The 16,031-nt window shown below is 45.7% G+C and overlaps 1 long non-coding RNA gene across 1 annotated transcript in view; it reads right to left on the reverse strand.

Annotated features, from left to right (window-relative positions):
• Positions 1-11,052: 11,052 nt before the first annotated feature.
• LOC115029401 overlaps positions 11,053-16,031 on the reverse strand; it is a 5,687-nt gene continuing 708 nt past the window's right edge. The window contains exons 2-3 of the long non-coding RNA XR_003834953.1: positions 15,742-15,849; positions 11,053-11,136 (exon numbers count right to left, since the gene is read on the reverse strand). This is a non-coding gene — a long non-coding RNA (uncharacterized LOC115029401). The remainder of the gene's footprint in view (positions 11,137-15,741; positions 15,850-16,031) is intronic.

The following is a 16,031-nucleotide window of genomic DNA, read 5'->3' on the forward strand; positions in this document are numbered from 1 at the left end:
TATGAATGTGGGGTTTGTGCAGGGTCTAACTAACATGAGGCACTAAAATAGAATCTTTCCATTTAAAAAGTATTTGCTACAGGCTGTTTGTCTGAAGGTGTATGTCTCAAGCATTTAGCATCAATGATTTACATTCCTTTTTCAAAAAAATGCATCAGTATGTCCCAAAAGCTGTGTGTGTGTGTGTGTGTGTGTGTGTGTGTGTGTGTGTGTGTGTAGGAGGATGGAGGAAGGAAGAGGGAGAAAGAGGGAGAAAAGCCATCAGGATAAATATTCTAAATGTTTGGAGGTCATGCCACATGCTATTTTTCTAATAAATTAGAAATAAAATTGCCTCTGGCTGCTAAATTAAATCAACACACCAAAATTCACGGTCATTCTCATTAGAGAAAAACTCTGCTGCCAGTTATTACTTAAGTGTGCATGTGTCTATGTGTGTGTGACCAAAAGAGGCCAGAAGAGGGTGTCAGAGCCATGCTAGTGCTGGAGTTACAGGCAGCTGTGAGTTGCTCAGTGGGAGGGCTGGGAATCAAACTTGGGTCCTTTGGAAGAGCAGCAAGCAATCCCAACTATTGTATCATCCCTTGAACCCAGCAATCTTTCAGATTCCATGGGCTGCCTCCACCCTAAGGCCCCTTACTGTCCCTCACTCTCTCCTTTCTTTAGAGTCACACTTGGGTTATAGTCTAATGATTCTCACAGCCTCCCCAGTTTCCTTCCTTTAATACATCCCCTGGGAGCTTAATTCCGTGTTGGCTTCCTGTACTTCCTGGACTAACATATGGACTGTGGTGGTTTGAAAGAAAATGGCCCCCATAGACCAACAGGGAATGGCACTATTTGGAGGTATGGCCTTGTTGGAGTTAGTGTGGTCTTGTTGGAGTAGGCGTGCTTTTGCTAGATGGAGTGTGTCTCTAGAGGGTGGGCTTTCAGGTCTCACAAGCTCAAACCAGTTCACTTCCTGCTGCCTACAGATCTAGACTCTCAGCTCCTTCTCTAGCACAATATCTACCTGAACTCTGCCATGCTCCCCTCTGTAGGCTTAGAGTTTTTAAAACCTACTTTAATTATGAATCTTTCATGCTTCAACCTCTCTTCACTTGCCAGAGGTAGGGGAAAAGAAAGCTTAATAGAAAATATGGTTGTGGAGTTGTTTAGACATAGTTCTTTAGGGCTATTCCAGACTGGTCTGCAGCAGCAGCAGACCAGTCCACTAGCAAAACACCAACACAAACCAGTAGTGGCAGTCCAGTCCACTTGACAAACACTGAACATGAATCCATAGCACCAGCTCAATCCAGAATAAACCATAAACCTCAAGGCTCCGCAGACAGATCAGCCTGAGTCTGTACTCGTGGAAGCAGCCAGAAGCAGCCAGAATACCATCAGGAGTTCTTTATACATTTCTCTCTATGAAGCCATGACAACTGATAATCAGCAAAGAATGGCAAGGCGAACCAATACCGGAGCCCCATCCACTGTCTGCTGGTTATACTTACACCCTTTCCAAACATCACGTGTCCTCTCAAGCATCCCCTCCAGCAAAACGTCACATGACCTCTCACCAGACAGCTTCCGGAAAAACACCACGTATCTGTTCTCAGCAAAACATCTTCTCGTAAGGCAGCTTCCAGAAAAGCATCACGTGGCACAACTGATTCTCCCATGAAGCCAACATTTCCCATGTCACCCTTCCATGATGATAATGGACTAAACCTCTGACTTGTAAGCCAATCCCAATGAAGTGTTTTCCTTTACAGGAGATGCTCTGGTCATGGTGTCTTCTTCACTGCAATAAAACCCTAACTAAGACAAAGACCAAACGGTAACTTGTGTGATCAGTGATTACATTAGAAGTGCTAAGGAAAAGCTATGATTTTAGGAATGAGGTAAGAGATTGGTGCCCTCAGGGACCTCCTCAAGAGTATGGAGGCAGAGTTGAGCATGAACCTCAGGGAAGAGATGTCACCAGGCTGTCCCATATGCTGCCATCAGTGTAAAATGGATATGTTGGTGACTACCAAATATTCATCTGGTTCTCAACTGATATTCGGGTGCCTATTTGACTTCTGAGAAAACCAACCTTCAGGAGTCAGATGCACTGTTCCATGAGGCGGTACATGGAGGACATCTTGGAGACTCGTGGAATTGTCTCTTGGAGACTCAGAAATCCGACTGTTAAATACCTGGTCTCCCATCAGGACCCGCTGAGCGGATGCTTGAGGCTAGATGACAGGCAGCTCTGCAGAAGAAACCTTTACAGCGTCTGGCAGTGTGTATTCAGCCTGACATAAATGTTAGCATCAAAGCTGCTGTTAGATCATGAGTCTCTTCACCTTTTGTGAAGACACCTATATATAAGTGAAGATGTCTTCGGTTGGTGTGTGTGCATGTGTGGCATATGTGTACAGATGTGTGCAGATGTGTACATCCATGCATGTATATCAAGGCCAGAGGAGGACGATATCAAATGCCTTTCTCAGCCACTTTCTATCTGATTCCCCTGCGATGGGGTCTTGTTGAATGTGGAGCTAGCCTGGCAGCAGCAAACCCCAGCCATCCTCCTGTCTCTACCCCCAGTAGCACCAGGGTTGCACGCACACAACCATGCTCAGCTTTCCAGTTGAGCGTTCTTGAATTTGAACTTGGATCCTCAAAGCTTGCATGGGAGGAGGCACAGGCTGTCTCACTGAGCCACCCCAATCCTTTCTGTCCATCTTTTTTTCCTGGCAGCATTCCCTCCCCCACCCACAAGCCTATGTGATGTAGCCAGCAAGTCTCCTCTTCAAGGACAAATTATGTAAATAAGGAAAGCCACTGCATTCATTTTCTATAACTGGGCATTAAGCTGCTTCAAAACCCACAGTTACACACAAATGAGACCACACTCTGGGTGATACACACTTCTACTCAAAGCTGTTAGGTTCAATGATTCTATGAAGAAAAAAAATTTTAGGAATACAAATTTCATAATGGATAGAATTTAGGCTGTAATTGGGGACCGGATCAGTTACTTTTCTGTTGTTGTGATAAAAACGCCGTAACTACTGTCAGCTTGTGGAATGCATCATTTGTTTTGGCTTTGTACCCAGAGGGGTGAGAGTCTCATGGTGGTAAGGACAGAAGTCTGAGCGCTCCCATCCGAAAAGGCAAGCACAAAGCCGAGAGAGCAGCCTGAAAATATCGGAAGATTTTTACTTCCAAAGCCCACTCTCAGTGACATGCCACATGCAGCAAGGCCACACTTCCTAAATTTCCCCAAATGGTGTCAGTCACTGAAGACCAAGCATGCGCGTGCCCTACTATGGGGGACATTTTTCATTTAAACTATGGCAGGGCTGTTACTTAAAGAAAGTGTTTATTCAAACTTAAAGGAGTGGAGTGTTGAGGAAGATTTGAGAGTGAGCATGTGTGTAGGAATGAAGTCAAAGAAGAAAGAGAACAAGGCAGGCCCTGGTTGGTTTATAGGTAACAACAATTTTTGTTGCCTAGAAGCTCTTTAATTAAAAAACAAAAACAAAATAAACAAACAACAAAAACAAAAATGCCGGGCAGGGATGGCACACACCTTTAATCCCAGCACTTGGGAGGCAGAGGCAGGCGGATTTCTGAGTTCAAGGCCAGCCTGGTCTACAAAGTGAGTTCCAGGACAGCCAGGGGAACACAGAGAAACCCTGTCTCGAAAAACCAAAAACAACAACAACAACAACAAAACCAAAAACCAAAACCACAATGTATTTATTTTTACTTTATGGGTATGGATATTTTGCCCACCCATTTGTGTGTGCACTATGTGCATACAGTGCCTGCCGAAGCCAGAAGAGGGCATCAGATCTCCCGGATCTAGAGTTAAACAGGCAGGTGTGAGGCTCATGTGGGTGCAGGGAGCAGAATCCAGGTCAACTGCAAGAGCAGCCAGTGCTCTTACCTGCTGAGACATCCCTCCAGCCCCACACCTACGGGTTCTTGACAGGTGTGCTTGAGGGTGACTTTCTAAGTCATCCTTGAATCCTGAACAGGATCCTAATTGGACACGTTATCCAACAATCTGCAGATGGCACCTTATCTGTCCTGGCCTCTAACGGTCTGTTCCATGAGTCTTGCTGAGAGGTGAGAGAGCAACTGGAACACACCCTTCCTCTCCAAACATTTCGCCAGCCAACTGCTTCTGAGTCAGCACATTCAAGAGGTCCTTACAGTCCTGGATTGTGAGCTCTGATTTAGCCTATTAAGGACTGTCTTACTTGGCTACTTTGTGACATCAGCCTTTGACACTCAGTTACCCATTTTGGGGTGCGCCATTGGAAAATACAGTCTCATAATTACTTCAGTATTTACATTCTTCAGTGATGAACCACAGCAGTTGAATAATGCTGTTTAAGAATTAATGTTGGTAGGTAAAAACAACAGAGCACTGTGAAGAGACCCATTGATTTGGAAAACAATTTTCAGCAATCCCCTTGTGTGTGATGACTGGGATGTGGGAGGATGGGTGGGATTGGGGGTGAGATGAAACAGACAAGCAAAGTAGCTATTGGGTGCTCTGGGCTGCCATGTGCTCCCGGAATTTTCCACTAGGTAGTAGGTATTCAAGTCACATAGACAGTGAGATTTCCTGCAGCGTCGGTACAGATAAAAAGGCTGTGCGGCTTGGTAATAATCGTGCTCCATTTAGGCAAGGCACAGAATGGTGCATTTTACAGCGATTGTCTTGGAAGCGGTGAGAGATGCTTCCCGGCGCAGGTTTTAAGTATGGATTCATTAGTGCCTGGAGAACAACAGGAGCCATCCTGAAATGCATCTTAATGAGAAATGAGGACTGACAGCTCATTCTCAGACCACTTTAAAGCTGTTGCACGGTGGTTGTTTCTTGGTTGAATTTAGAAATAAATAAAACCTTCTTTCCCCCAATTTTTTTTCTTCATTTTCTAGGAGTGGCGCTTTCGGACACTCATAACATACATTAATTATCCATCAGTGTCTATCACTGATTGCTGGGCTAAAAGAGCAGCCCTCCCTTCCCTTAGAATAAGATGAGGAGGGATTCATGCAATCCCAGTCTAACATGTGTGGAGCGGAGGTGAACGATTGTGTACTATCCGTGGGATGTCTGTGGTTCTTAGGCTCCTGAGCATCCGTACTGTCTAGACATTTGTAGTTTGTCTGCTGAGCTCTTAAGCCTTTTAGGAGATACTCTCCTCGCTGGCTGTGGAATGCTGTGTTTGTAGAAAGCATTTTTTCTTTCACTCACTGCACATCAGCAGAACTGCCTCCAAGCTACGCAGGCAGACATACTGGGACAAGCGCAAACAGGGCTGGCTGGTGCAGCGTGGGGCCAGCCTTCGTAAGAGAAGCACATGACCAAGGGATGGAGCCACTAAGGAACTGCAGTACCTTCCGTGACAAATAAGATAGAGGATCGATAGAGTCCAGTGGAAGCCCGATAAGCCACACCACCCTTCCTGGAAAAGGTCTTTGCAAAAATAAACAAAACAAACGGAACAAAACCTGTCATTAAAATTTTATGTAAATTTCAGAAAGCATGAGTTGGCGCAAGTCTCAAACAGTTTTTTTTTCTCCATCTTGCTTTGTTTGGTTTTGGGTTTTTGGGTGTTGTTGTTTTGTTTGCTGTTGTTTTCGTGTATTTCTCTTTGTGAGAGAAAGATGGGCCGTGACATCACTAGAAGAGGCTCTAAGAACAACAGGAGAGGGTTGGGCTGGGGCACAAATGGTGGAGCACTTTCCCACCATGGGTAAGACCTCAAGTTCGACTCCAGCCATGCAGGAAAGGGAAGGGGGGATGCCAAACGGGAGAAATGGCTCTGTAACTGGATCTTCACTTTCCTCCACCCACTTCTATCAGGAACTCGATTCGCTTTGGCTGACAGTACTGGGGGCTCGGAAACCCAAGAGCAGAGGGAGCCTAGCGAGCCTAGGAAGAGAACGACTGCAAGGCAGAGCTAGGTGGAGTCCCCTGCTGAAGCAAAGCCTGAGGGGCTCAGGGTATGTGAGCTGGGATGTCCACGTGACTGACACACACGGTCAAGATGTATCCTTTGGGATCTGGGTGGAGGTCATCATGCCCAGTGGCTTGAGTGGTAGTAGGTACAGTCTGCAGACTAATATGGTGCGTGCATGCACACTGGGAAGACTGGGCGCCCAGGTGCAACCACCGTCTCTAGATGACAGCTGCCCGTTGCCCTGCCAGTACTAATCTTAGTGACCTGTGGGGTGGCGGCACTCTTTGGGGGGTTTTTGGTCTTTATGTAACCAAGCTAAGAATCGTATCCTTTCTAAATCTTGGCTCCTCCATGGCAGTACATTTCACCTGCAGGTAATTAATCTCTTTGCTCTAGGATCTTAGCACCAACCGTGAGGAATAACCATAGAGCCTCTCCAGTGCTGCTGCTGCTGCTTGGGTGTGCACCTCACAAGACATCCTAGATTGCCACCATTGAGGCTTGCTTTCCACAGAGCCCTGGGCATGAATATAAAACCTTCATTACAGTATCACCCCGATGGCCTTTCATCCAATCCTCAGTAAGACAGTCTGCTTGCTACCTGTGACCTTATTGGAATTCCCTTTACTGTCCCAAGTTCTATCTGCACCTTTTCAAAGTCACCGAAGTCATCTCCGAGAAGTTCCAGGCTGCCCTGGTCTTCTTGTTCTCTGAGACCTCTTTGGAGTTGAACCTAGTGCCCCATTTCCATGATAAACTTCTAACAGCCTGTTCTTTACCCTCCCATCATAGCCCCCTTATGCAGCTCCAAAGCCCTTGGTACCATGTCAGCTGAAATTCCAGCGACACATCAGCTATTGGTGCCAACAGTGTGCCTCGCTTCACTTTGTACTGTAACAAGACAACACCCAAGGCAGTAAATTAATAAAAAGAGGTCATTTTGGACTCATGGTTCTGAAGGTTTATAAGGGACAGGATTTAGAAGCTGCAGGGTGCGGTCTCACCACTACATAACAAGCCACCATCCGGGTGATGGGGCTAGTCCTGGGAAAATGAGAAGGCAGGAGAGAAAGACACGCAGCGTTCCCACTTGTGAGACCTCTACCAGTAACCCAAACTCCCACCGTGTCCTGCCTCCTAACACTGAACACTGAGGTCCACGCTGAAGACTGAACCTCAACAGAAATCTTGAACAATATTCAATCCACAGCACCTCCCCCCTTCCCAGCCACTTCCAACAATCCTGGGTGACAGAAAGGCAATTATGGTTTTCACCTTCGTGAGTGGACAGTGGAAGCCGGAGATGCAAAGGTCACTTAGCACGCAGCCCCAATTCAGTTGTTTCCAAATTCACTCTTATTTTGCCCTTGACCTGGTGACCAAAAAAGGTTTGTTTTCATTTCTCCTTAGAGCATAGAGATGAGAGCTGAGGAGGAATGGGAGGGAGCTGGGGTGCTAGCTCAGGCTATGATGCTAGCTCAGGCTATGATGCTAGCTCAGGCTATGATGCTAGCTCAGGCTATGATGCTAGCTCGGGCTATGATGCTAGCTCGGTCTATGATGCTAGCTCGGGCTATGATGCTAGCTCGGGCTATGATGCTAGCTCGGGCTATGATGCTAGCTCGGGCTATGATGCTAGCTCGGGCTATGGTGTTAGCTCAGGCTATGGTGTTAGCTCAGGCTATGGTGTTAGCTCAGGCTATGGTGTTAGCTCAGGCTATGAGGCTATTTAACTAGATACCATTTGGAACAAGGCAGGTGTATCTTTAGACTAGTGTAGTGATTCTCACCTTGTGGGTTGTGACTCCATTGGAGTTGAACGATCCTTTCACAGGGGTCACCTAAGACCATCAGAAAACACAGATATTTAATTACAATTCATAATAGTAGCAAAAGTACAGTTAAGAAGTAGCAAAAGAAATCATTTTAGGGTTGGGAGGTCACCACAGCATGAGGAACTGTATTAAAGGGTTGCAGCGTTAGGAAGGGTGAGAATCACTGCTTTAGATGGTTTCCCTGGCTGTCAAAAGACAGCCTAGCAAAATTTCCAGGCTCAGGGAAGAGACCTCCTTGTTCCAGTGTGGCCATGTGGTTTATATAAATTATTAATGATTAAATTTTTCTAAAATTCATCCAAAATGCTGTTACCAGAATGTTTTAGGCTTTGTGTTTATTTCATATTTTTAAATATGTGTATAAGCATAAGATATCTTTGCATAAATGTATTTATTTTTGGCTGACCAGTATTTTGGTGTCATTGTTCTTACTTGAGTTATCGAGGCAGGTCTTGTATCTATGTGGTGCTCCCTAGCCTTGTATTCATGTTATAGCTCAGGCTGGCCTCAAACCTGGGGCAATCCTCCTGCCAGTAAGTGTCCTGGGGGTTATATGTGTGAACCACTGCATCTGGCTTGTTTATGCTTTCTACATACCCAGCACACAGCACTGGGAGGTAACTTTATATAACACGTTAGTAATTTTATGAACGAAGCAAAGATTCATGGCATGAAAATTATTACCACCATAGGCATAATGCCGACACCTCACCAGGTTGGGGTTCATAGCATTTTTAGATTGGGCTTTTTGGCCTGGGATGTTTAATATGTTAGTCCCAACCCACTGGACAGGTGGCACCCCTTCCCCAGCAACCCCAACACATCCTCAAGGAACCTCTCATTACTACATGATGTATAACCCGAAGCCTAATGCTGGAGCGGCGTGGGTCTCCCAGGGTTCCCTCTAAGGAAAAGCCGACATCTCTGGGTATCAGTTACCATATGGTCTACTAAGCATTTTATGTGCAAAGCCGCATCTGTGGACCAAGCCCAGGCACAGAGCATCTCCTCAGTGAGTGCAGGCTGGCTCACTGTCTCACTTTAAGTTGGACGAAGACTTAATGTATTAATAAATTATCTATGGTTCCATTAGGACACAGCACGTGAGTTAAATGACCTTGTCACCACTACCCCACCCCCCAGGAGTGAAAGTGAATGCAGGGGTTGAGGCCCAGCATCTGAGTGCCTCATTCTCATCCCAGATGGCAAGGAATTCTGTGAGCAAATTCACACCGTCTGCCTTGTTCTACACAAAAGGTGAGCTCTGTCAGCTGATATGTTTCGACGATGGGTCACCTCTTTAAAAAATGAGGGAAAGGCATTATCACCACAGACATTTAATGCATCTCAGAATGAACTAAAATGTCTTTCTACGGCTCAATCTGTACTTCCTGAGCCAATTAATTCGACTCGTCGGGCCGATGACACTTGCAGACACAGAAGTAAAGGAGATCCAATAACATATTAATACAATTCCACTCTCCATTAATTTTAAAAGACATGTGTGTTAGCTGCTTATTTCAATATCTTTCAGGCTCCCAACTGTTCTGCTAATGCCCAGGATTCAAGTTCTATGAGGATGAAAAAGACAAAACAATGAATAGATTATATGAGTACGACTCATCTTCAGCATGAGTGTGCCCTCTAACTCTGCTTTTGCTCGACAATTGAGGGTCCCTGTTCTTTTGGGGGTGACATCCTCTGCTGATCCACTCGTTTTCCTCATGGCAGCCGGTGGCTCCAGCAGCCCTTAGCATTCCATCTTCAGACAGTAAGGTGAACACAGCACAGGCGTGTGTTCCAGAAGTCATCTTATCTGGCTTGGTTATCTCATGTCAAGTTTGGGGTCTTTGCTAATTCAGGAATCAAGAATGACCTACTTGGAGAAGATGAAGCAAGACGTATACAGTGAGCCTCAGGCTTAGAGAACCCAGCATTTGAGCTATTGGCTTTATGGAAGTTTGTTCTATTGGGGGAAAAGAAGAAAGGAGGAGGAGGAGGAGGAGGAAGAGATGTGGAAGGGAAAGGAACAGGTAATTATTAGCACCTGATACAAAGACACTCTGTAGGACAGGTATTGCAGTTTTCCCCCAATTCATAGTTAAGCAGATTATGGTTTTGACATGGTCAAAACGTAGAGGGGCTGCGGTGTGCAGAGGAGCCTGCCTGGCATTGGGTGGCTGCACAGAGCAATGTGCTCTTCATCATCCGCCACCTTCACTGAGGTTGGCAGCCTGTGGCTCCGCCTTCCACTCACCAGAGTCTCCCTTATCATCTAGACAGGCTTCAGTCCTTCCTTGAGTCATCCTGCTGGTCTGAGTGCTAATGTCTAAGCCCAACTTGCAGGCAGCTCCCAAGGACTCTTCCCATCATGATTTATTGCTTACTGCATTATGAGCGGGGGAGCCTCCTGGGTCTTGTAACTCTCATTCCTTTTGTGTTCTGAGCTTCTGGTTATCTTTAGCCATAAACCTCCTTCCTCCCTCTGGATGGGAATGTTTCCATTTGTAAAAAAAGTAGCTAAACACTGTTTACTCTAAGTGTATTTTAAGCTCCAGAGACTCCAACTTCAGCTAGGTCTGCAAAGTCTTAGAATTCATGGATTGGGCTGTGGCTCAAACACATGTCAAGCCTTCCTCTTCCTCCTCCTCCTCCTTCCTTCCTCCTCCTCCCCTTTCTCTTCTTCCTCCTTTCCTCCTCTTCTTATTCTCCCTCCTCCTCCTCCTCCACCCCCTCCCCCCATGAGAACCCAAGGTCCAGCATAAGGACACCAGTGGTTCTAGAACCCCATAGTTAGCACCCGCTGCATGGGACAGGGCCATTACAGGCTTCTTGTTGGTTTCTAGAGCAGCCAATGTTTTCTTGTCTTCCAACTATGTTTCTTTAGTTTGAACCTTCTAATAAAACATTTGAAAATGTATTGGTTGTAATAGGATTGTAGTATACTAATGAAATGCTATGCAGTTTACATTTTAAACTGATGTAACACATTTGGCTAACATCAAAAGTAGACTGTAAAAAAAGAGCCCTTTGGGTTAAAAACCAACCATTATAGATGTCCATACTGACAGGGAGTAATGAATGACCAGAGACAGTTAAGAGCTTGCCCTTGGAAAAGTTGCAGGACAAAGAATAAAAGGACAGCAGACGTTCTCGGTGGCCCTCTTCGAAGTACATGTGTTCGTGGGTTGAAGTTTTAACCCACAGGCTCAAGTACAAGGCAGGCTATGCTTCCCTTGGTGGCTTACATTGGGAAGTGTTAGTCTTCACTCTAACAAGTGAGTTTATCTTTGTTGCTGCTGCTGCTGGTGATGATGGAGATAGTGATGATGCATCCAGTCCTGTGGATATGGTTGGAAAGTCCAACAGTGGCCACTAGTCAGGCTGACAACCATATCATGTAAGCCAACCTGATAAAGTCTCTTTGGTATAACCTCATTCTATCAATTCTGTTATTGTACAGAACCCTGACTACCAGGTAATTTCTATAACCTTCCTCATTTGGTCTTTGAAATCCTTATGCCCATTTGGCCCCTGGGGCCACCCCTCCCACTGTTCTCCATGGTACCTATCTCCTGACAGCAAAACTCTGTCACACTCTTCCCTTTGGAGAGACTGACTCTCTCTCTTTCTCTCTTTCTCTTTCTTTCTCTCTCTCTCTCTCTCTCTCTCTCTCTCTCTCTCTCTCTCTCTCTCTCTCTCTCATGCTCATTTTAAGTTGACCACATAAGCCTAGGTTATGCACTTGCAAGCAGTGGCTGGAAGTGGACTGTCCATCCTCCCTGTCCAGTGTGTCCTCTTAAGCAGGTCAGTGCTGCAGGCTGCTAGTACCGGTGTCACACATTCCAATCATGTGACTGGTTCAGTCGTTCTTTCCTAGTCCCCAGAGAAAATACGAAATGTGTGCTGGTCAGATCGACTGCAACGTGAGCGCTCCTCGACATTTATATTTTCTTTAAAACTTACAAGATTGCCATTCTATGTTTCTTGTATCACAGTCTTTTTTTTTTTTAATTTTGTTAGCATAAGGTAGCATTTCTAAGTTCAAAGAATGCTGGTTAGTGAATGGTTAGAAGTTGATTACATCATGAGAGAAGAACTCTCTTCAAAAACAGATCACTACATCCGGCTCCAGATTCAGTGAAAGAATCTACCTGATGAGGATAGGTCAGAGGTCGGGGGTCGCTGTAGCCTCTGTGCATGTATGCAGCTTGCATGCACCATCATACACACATACAAACACATTCATGTTCACACACACACATGCAGAGAGAGAGAGAGAGAGAGACCCCCAAGGTCAGGCACAGGACTATAATCCCAGAACTTAGCTAAGGCAGGAAGAGAATTAGTTCAAAGTCAGCTGAGCTAAATGGTAAGACTCTGTCTCAAAGGGGAGGAAAGTGGGGGAATGGGACATAGACATGGGTAATCGGGAAGAGGAACCAGAGTCGGTCAACCTCCCACCAAGTGGGTACAGACACGACAAGAAGGTGCCACTGTGAACCAGGAAATCAGCCCTTGTCACCTGCTCTCACTTCCTCTATGGGGCGAGTTTTCCATACTTCACTCTACTCCTTGTCCACTAATATCTGTAGGGGCTCAAGGCTGTGGACGGAGGGCAGCCCCAGACCACCACAACCACAGCAGATTTTGTCTTTCAACAGAATGCTTAGAGAACGGAGAGAGGGGGAAGCAACGAGTTAGGCCCACGGGAGTCTTTTCCTCTGACAGTGTTTAGGCATAAACAACCTTCTCCTGGCCAATTTCATGGATGGATAAGCTAACCTCCATGCTTTGGCTGCTTCATCTCAAAGAACTCACCAACCTCAAGATTCCCCCTGCCCCGTAACCCCTGGGCTTTCTTGGCTAATGTAATTCGGTAGCTGTCACACCAAATTCATCTCCGGAGTTAAGAAAGTAGGCTCTGCAGGGCTGCAGGAACCTTGGTGAGTTGTCTTTATTTCATTCAAAATTGCGGTCCTGCTTCTCAACGCTTCCCAATTGACTAGGAAATATCTCAAAGTGTCAAATGTTCAAATCAGTATCAAATTTCCGAGTCTGGAGTCCACGGTGTGCATTCTTGTATAACTTGGTTAACTTCTGTCAATGCAGCACGCTCAGGTGTTAGGATGTAAAAGAGGGGCGTGTTTATCTCCAGTATAAATTTAAAAATATTTTTATTTTAATTTAAATATTTTTAATTTTAATATTTTTAAATTTAATTAATTTAAATAGTATTTTTTAAAAATAATGAGGCAGCCGGGCGTGGTGGCGCACGCCTTTAATCCCAGCACTCGGGAGGCAGAGGCAAGCGGATATCTGAGTTCGAGGCCAGCCTGGTCTACAAAGTGAGCTCCAGGACAGCCAGGGCTATACAGAGAAACCCTGTCTCGAAAAACCAAAAAAAAATAAATAAATAAAAATAAAAATAATGAGGCCTAGATGTGGAGATCATCTACTAGGTGTATAAGTCACCTAATTGGTCACCTGCGGCAAAATTCCCTCATACAGCACATTCGCTGACTTCAAAAATCTCAGCGCTGTTCCTGACCCACCAATCATTAACTGTCCTTTGAGCTGATGGTTATCAGGCTGACCTTGATTACCTAAATGATTGATTTTAGGGTAAAGGTGGGGGATATTTGCAAAAATGTTAACTCTCCCAAATCCAAATAAAATTACTTTGTAATGCTTTGAGACCTGGGATCTTTGCAAAGGTTATCTATGCAGATCCATCAACCATTTGAGACCTTGGGAAGACTAATGTTCAACCAAAGAGACTTGGGCTCTGCCTCTGGCCATCTGCCCTGGCCAGCATGGTGAGGTTTGCTAGCATTTTTTCAGAAAACAATGTTCACAGAGCCCAGGGACAACAGGAGGCCCACAGCTTCCAGTGCCACGGAGGTCTGCCCACTATGAAAGTTCATGTTTCACTATCAGACCAACTCTCCATGAGTGCTCAGTGGTTGGCGCAGACAAATGAAGGAACGAAGAATAGAGCAAAGCGTAAAAATGTTACTGCTGGCTTTTCTTGCTATGGAACAAATACATCTCCAGCATCCGAGTCTTTCCCACTATTTCTTCACAAGAGTGGCTGCGTGACCAACGGCTCAATGTCTTAGGAGTCACGCCTAGCGGCCCCTCCCTAGCGCAGCACAGGCTACCTCCCCCTCGCCTCTGCGCCACTCACTTCCGCGTGTGGACTAACCAGGTCAGCGCTCATGACTTGGTGAGCCAGTTTGTCTTATAAAAATAGCCACCCCGAGAAGCTACATTTCAAGGAAGATCGGCAGCGGCCTGAGTCAGCTGCTTGTGAAATGTGAGGAGGCAGGCAGCTGACAGTAAGGAAAGGGCTGATGGGAATCGAAGTGTCCCCATGTCACACTGAGGAAGTAATAAAGAAATAAACAGCTAAGCAAGAAAAAAAAATGTGCCACTAGTGCTGGAACCAGAGTAATTAATGCAACTACTGATGACTTTCTATTTTTAAAAGCGTATGTGCTTGAATATTTATCGGAACATAAATAGGTAAATTAGTTTACTGACTTAGCATATAAGTAACATGGGTGGCTAGAATAGAGTAGATACATTGTCAGAAAAAAAGCCTTATTGTTACTGCTCTTAGAATTTGATACATTTGTATCAACATTTAAATTCAACTCTAAAGCTAAAAGATTTCTTTTCCCATTGGGGTCTCTGTCTAGTCAGTAGAGTTTCTTTAACCAGGTGTGAGAAAGGCTTAGCCGTCTTTCACCCACTTGATTTTCATTTGGTTTCAAGGCCTGAAGACGGTGTCTTTCTTGTTTGCTTGGTGAAAAAGGGTGTGTGTGCTTCCCAGGCTCGCCTTTAACTCACGACTATCCTCCTGCCTCAGCCTCCCGAGTGACTGGAGTTCCATCTTTAAAAACTGAGTCAGTTCCCTTGACTTGTAACGGCTTCCTGTTTGTACATTTCAGTCTGCTCCTGTGCACACCTGCAGCTGCTTGGTGACTGCATGGGGTCAATTCCCTTATTAGTCCCAGCCAAGAAGTATGGACAGAGAACAGAGACAGAACTCTTATGCTTGGAAAGTAGCACACTGCTTACCAATAGAGGCTGCAGACTGTTCTCACATGGATGCCAGAGGCTCTTCGGGCTTTCGTCTTTATCTCTTTGGGATTTTTCGAGACAGGGTTTCTCTATGTAGCCCTGGCTGTTCTGGAACTCACTTTGTAGACCAGGCTGGCCTCAAACTCAGAAATCTGTCTGCCTCTGCTTCCCAAGTGCTAGGATTAAAGCTGTGCGCCACCACTGCCCGGCTCTTTGGGCTTTCAAATTGGCTTCACTGTGTAGCTGGTTGAAGAGTAACGTCATGCTCTTTTGAGTATATTTTTTTCACCAGTAACGTAAGTAGTTGTGGCTGCAGTAAGTGTAAAGTAGGTTTGAGAGAAGGCCCTGCCATTCCTGTTGGGAGGGAAGGAGCATGGGTAGAAGGAGCTAGCCTCAGCTTCTTTTTATACATCTCTATATATTTTTTAATTATATGTTGAGTCTGTATTGGGTACCTGGATCCCCTGGAAGGGAAGTTACATGTCCTTGGGAGCCACCTGGCGTGGGCGCTGGGAGCCACCTGGATTCTCTGGGACAAAGAACAAGTACAATTGACCACTGAGCCATCTTTCCAGCCCCCTGCCTCAACTTCCTTAAACCTGCTGCTGCAAGGCAGCTCTTCTTCCTGTGCTAACAGATGTCTCTGCCTCAAAGAGCAGATTCATAGGACTCACCAACTGTGAGGACTTCCAGGAGAGGGGACTGAAGAACCTGAACCCAAAGTGTGTCCCACGGCCAGCAAGGGTGAGCTGGAGTTTAAGCTGATGTCATCTCTACACCCCAGACACTTTCTATGGGTCTCCTGGCATATGCCAGGCAGATGACCCAACGTCTCAACAAACAGAAACGACGAATACCTTGAAACAGAAGTAAAGCCTTCAGCTTCGGGCATCCTCACTGAGGGGCCCTCCTAAGACTTCAGAAAGAGCATCTTCAAACTACAGGTCAGGCAGACACTCACAGGTCTACATGGAAAGGAGCCTTTGAGAGATTAACATGGGATAATATACTTTATGCAGAATAAGAATACATTTTTGGCTGGGCGTGGTGGCACACGCCTTTAATCCCAGCACTCTGGAGGCAGAGGCAGGCGGATTTCTGAGTTCAAGGCCAGCCTGGTCTACAAAGTGAGTTCCAGGACAGCCAG

The sequence above is a fragment of the Mus caroli genome, chromosome 15 (assembly GCF_900094665.2).
Source record: "Mus caroli chromosome 15, CAROLI_EIJ_v1.1, whole genome shotgun sequence".
NCBI lineage: Eukaryota > Metazoa > Chordata > Mammalia > Rodentia > Muridae > Mus > Mus caroli.